Here is a 5,293-nt window from a genome sequence, read left to right on the forward strand (position 1 = left end):
GTGTGTGTGTGTGTGTGTGTGTGTGTGTATACAATTTAATACGGAAGACGTAAGTTTTTGCTTTTATTAGTCAATCCTTTTTCTGTATTGTTTCAGCTTTTGGTGAATGCTTAGAATGGCATTACCAACCTGAAGATTACACATTTCAAAAAAAGAGTTCACCTGATTCTTTCTCTAGAGGTTTTATGGTTTTTAAGGTTACATTCAATTTCCTAATGCATCCCATTTATTTTATGGCAAAGGTGGAGACAGAAATATCTTACCTTCTTCCCTTTATTCAGTATAGCTTCATTTCCCCCAAAAAGATATGTCCTTTATCCTACCATAAAATCTTTTATATCCTTACGTCTTTGATTGAACTTTCTATTATATTCTTTTAATGTTTCTAATTTGTGAATACCCATCTATTTATTGTGGTTTTACTAAATCATTTAATGTATTATAGAGCAGTTCTTTTCACTGCTTTCTAAAAATGAATTTACTTGCTTTTCTCACATTTATTCTCAGAAAAAATAAGTAATAGAGAAAACCCATCCCTATGGGGAAGACAATATTGAAAATACTACATTCTAGGGATGCCTGGGTGGCTCAGTCAGTTAAGCATCTGCCTTCAGCTCACGTCATGATTCTAGGGTTCTGGGATCAAGTCCTGCATCGGGCTCCCTGCTCAGGGGGGAGCCTGCTTCTCTCTCTCCCTCTGCCTGCTGCTCCCCCTGCTTGTGCTCTGTCAAATAAATAAATTAAATCTTTTAAAAAAGAAAACACTACATTCTACCCAAATTAATCTATAAATTTAACACTGGTCTCATCAAACCATCAATAAAATATATAATTTGTGTAGACTATGACTCATTTTTTTAAGTTTATAATTTTCTTTACATGGGTTGTACAATTCTTGGTTAAACTTCTATTTATTTTGTATTTTGTAGACTTTACCATATTTTGACTGGCTATTGCTAGCATATAGGAAAACTGCTGAATTTTCTGTTTACCTTTATACTCTAACATTGCTACAAACACATTTCTTACTCCTTGGTTTTAATAATTTTCAGTTAAAAATCTTAATTTTTTTACAGTAGACAATTATATCGTCTCTAAACTAATAAGTTTAGGATCTTTTTCAAACTTTTCCTCTTATTTATCATGTCTTATTTAGCTTTTGTAGAAGTTCTTAGTTAATGAGTAATAGTAATGTATAGTGACACCTTTATCTTATTCCTTACATCAATGGAAGCATCTTTGGTATTTCTCCTTTATTTGAAATAGGTTTTCTTCACCAAGGTAATGATGTGTCTGTTATTCTTAGTTTACTAAGTTTTTTAAAAAAACATATGTTAGGAAAATATATTGATTTTTATCAACTGTGCATTTTGGATCCCTGGAGATGGTTAATTTTTGAATTTTGTACTTTTTTTCCAAGAATCTTGGTGTTCATTGAATTTGCCACAGTTAACATTCATTCACTTTACAGCATATGTAGAAAATTGAGGTCCAGGCTGTATTTGAATACTCCCAGTAATAGGAAAATAACTACGTACAATGGCGGTTCTGTTCATTCTTGATTTGTCTGCATTTACTGAGCCTGGGAGACAGCACCCCATAACTCAGTGCTTTCAACCGTCTCCAACTGTTTATGAACCACTCCTCTCTTACCCAGTCCATACTTGCTAATCTTGCTGCCAAGTATATTACACGATGCCCTTGGTCAGTAGTTTACTGAAAGCATTCTAATCACTCTACCCATGAGAAGTTAATTCAGTCCAACATGACCTGTCCTAAGTGAAGCCATGTAATCCCAGTGCTTACACAAAACACTCATCTAATAATGTTCGGATGCTGGACATCTATTTAAGCTCAAGTTACAGCAAAAATTAAAATAGGTTGCTAATGTTTCACACAATGTTTCTAATGTTTAACATAATAAAGTTTTAGCTGTCAGAGAGATAGTAATTATTACAACCCCATTACTTTAAAAATGATGGTATCGGCCTCAAACCTTCATCTACAGACCTTCGCTCAGAGACGCTCAGGCCTTCTGAAGCTTGTGGGGTGTTTTTGTTTTTGCCCTATGGATTCTATGTGTTAGGAGTCAGGACGCAGGGGCTCCATGCTTTAAATTATGCAGATGATTTCCTGACGCAACTATTATCTGTAGCTGTCGGCCAACTAACCCCAAACTGCATTTCCCAGAAAAGCTCTTGTGTCTGTGGTTTCCCATCAGCAACAGCAGCTGCCCCGGTCTTCCACGGAGCGCCTTCTTAGCGCCTTCCTGAGTCAATAAGCATCTCACAAGGCCTTCCCAACCTCTGTCCCTGAGGCCAGTGGTAACTGTATTCTTTGCCTTTGGGCTCCTAGCCTGAGACCTTCTAGAGGACAACCCTTTTTCTTATTCATTTTGCCTCAGTTGACTTTTCAAAATGCCGTTATAATAGTTATGCCAGTTTTTGTAAAATTAACCAGTAATGAATCAAAGAGTGCTGATGTGTGTAGCAAGGTGTCCCTCCCACCCGGTAGAGAAGAAAGCCCACGTTCATCCCCGTGTCTTGGAGTTACGACGGAGTGGTCTGTTTCATCTCAATACTGTAAACACATGACACGAGCACATGGAACGTGAGTCTGTGGAACACTCCACGTCTGTGAGAGCCAGGGTTTATTCACTGGTCCAACAGTTTTCACTTTGAGAACTGTCATCTTTTCACTCAGCCGTCTCCTCTGGTCCACATCTACGCGACACTGCTGGACTTGATGAAGACATGTTACCAGTTTGAGCAGTTGTCACCTTGTTCTACCGTGTTTTTAAATGTAATTGAAGAGACGAAACTTCATAGATAAGCATACAATGCAGAAAGAGACGGAGGGGTCCTCAACAATTATCTATCACTTACCAATGAATAAATGAAGCAGGAGATTAAGTGTGCTGTCTGAAATCACAAACTTTCCATTAGGGGAATGGTTAAAACAAGAACCCAGATCTTCAGACTCCAACCCGATCCTCTTTGTGCTTCCTCATAAACTTCTTCAGAGCCTTCCAGCCCCGCATACAGAACAGCTGCCTCTGGGGAGAGACGGGGCTCACTGGTCCAGTACCAACTGTATGTCAGATAATAGAGAAAAGCGTGTCTTAAGCTGCAAGATGACAAACTGATATCACAGCATCAGTTTACTGTAATAGCTTTCTCAGTGTGAAGGTTGCTACCTGAGTATGAAAAGCTGTGTGATGAGAAACGTCACAAACAACAGCTCAACTAACTAGAACAACAAAGTAGTTCTGTCTCAATTTTTGTGTTTTTTTTAAGTTAAAGAACTAACACTTCAACTAACACCATCAGTCGTTGCCAAATTTGCTTTGACTCATAGAATTTGAGTCAGGTCAAAAACATTTGAATATTACTTCCCCCACTAAATTGTTTCCTGCTCCTGATGTTTCTAAACAGATTGCCTTGGTGCTGTTTAAGTTAAACATTTATTAACTAATTCATTCAAGCATCAAAGCTGTTGTGTTCTCACAGATAGCATTTGCCATGAACAAACACATTTCAAGCAGAGTATCTTATTGCTATGTATAATTACCAGAAAATAATAAAAACTTTAAATCATGGCTCCAGATACCGAGAGATCAAAAAAGGAGATTCTTAAATCAGGAACAATACACTTCAGAATGACTGAGGTTTTTCAGGGTAAATGTACTTTTGGTGGTCAAGAGTGTTCTTGCATTTTTTTGGTCTATACTCCATCCATCCATCCATCCATCCATCCATCCATCCATCCATCCCACATACCTGCGCCACATACAGAACTAGGCCCTCGGGCTGCAATGGTTCCCACCCTCCCGAGCTTTAGTTTCTAGTGTGCTGGCAAACCCAGAAACTGAATTTGTTTTTTTTTTTTTTTAAAGATTTTATTTATTTATTTGACAGAGATAGAGACAGCCAGCGAGAGAGGGAACACAAGCAGAGGGAGTGGGAGAGGAAGAAGCAGGCTCATAGCGGAGGAGCCTGATGTGGGGCTCGATCCCACAACGCCGGGATCACGCCCTGAGCCGAAGGCAGACGCTTAACCGCTGTGCCACCCAGGCGCCCCCAGAAACTGAATTTGTGACCTCTTTTCACCCTCTATCAAGTTGACTGCTTGTGTCACACTTCCACCATCCATTTCATTACTCACCTGTTCATGGGAAGCAAAGGATTTCAGACAGTCTGGCTCTCTTCACTCGGACCGTAATGGGCTTCTGATCTTTCACGTCTGGCTCCTCGCCCTGCTCTTTACTTAACCAGCACTTCCTTGGAGAGGCCTCTTTTAACCACCTAACCTGAAACAGTCCCCCGTTACTATCACATCAGTGTTATTCTCATTGTGGACTTTGTGTCTGATGCTTCTCATTTGCTTGTTTAATCTCTGTTTCCCTTTCTTGCATGAAAGCACCGAGAAGATAGACAGGCCCTTATCAGGCTAATTTGCCTCTGAATCCTAAAATGGTGCTTGGTACACAGCTGGCATTGATTAAATATTTGTTGAATAAATGAATCAATGGATTCCTAACTGACTGCTTCTTGAACTACTATAGATACTGATTTATCCTTGCTGAGAAGTTTTAAGTTCTCACATCTGTGAAGATTAAATCAGAATTTAAAACTATATCTTAAAATTAAAAACAGTTTAGAAATGTAAGAAACATCTGGCAGAGAAATAATTTCAGCATTAGCAGTGACGGAAGGGAAGGTTTTCTCTGAAGTAAGCAGGTTGCTGCCCTCTTTATCGCATCCTCAGAAAACGCCTATTTTTGTTGGTTTGCTCAGGAACTGGGAACATCTGGTGTTGGGAACACAGAACCTTGCTCATTTTAAAGTAAAGAGTTACAATAACTTCAGGGGTTGGGAATGGGAGAGAAAATGCCCTAAGAAAATGAAGACAGTCTGGAGGAAGTCTCTTGTCCTTTAAAACAAAATCAAACCAGGTTTGAAGCCGCATTGCTCCTCCGAAGTCAGCCGGTCTGGCCGCCGCCACTTTCGGGGCCGGGAGAACCCTGAACTAGGCGGAGCCACACGCGCGCGCTCCTGCCTTCTTTGCTTTTCCCTTTTCCCTTTTCTTTTTTCTCTCTTCCCTTTTCCTTTTCTTTTCTCTTCTCTTTTCGTCTTTTCTTCCTTCCTTTTTCCCTCCTTCTTTCCTTCTTTGATTCTTTGGTCCTTCCTTCCCTTCCTTCCTTCTTCTTTCTCCCCCTAAGTCTTCTTATTTGGAAATGATACAAATTGAGAGCTTTCTAGGAAGGTTCCTTTAAGATTCTTCAAGAACCAAA

General features: G+C 39.5%; 1 long non-coding RNA gene across 1 annotated transcript; it reads right to left on the bottom strand.

Moving 5' to 3' along the window:
• Positions 1-1,477: 1,477 nt before the first annotated feature.
• Positions 1,478-4,931, bottom strand: LOC121102863. Its single transcript, XR_005834956.1, has 2 exons — positions 4,165-4,931; positions 1,478-3,090 (listed from the first exon to the last, which is right to left on the bottom strand). It is a non-coding gene; the product is annotated as an uncharacterized LOC121102863 (long non-coding RNA).
• Positions 4,932-5,293: the final 362 nt, after the last annotated feature.

Source organism: Ursus maritimus, unplaced genomic scaffold (genome assembly GCF_017311325.1).
Source record: "Ursus maritimus isolate PB19 unplaced genomic scaffold, ASM1731132v1 scaffold_16, whole genome shotgun sequence".
Taxonomy (NCBI): domain Eukaryota; kingdom Metazoa; phylum Chordata; class Mammalia; order Carnivora; family Ursidae; genus Ursus; species Ursus maritimus.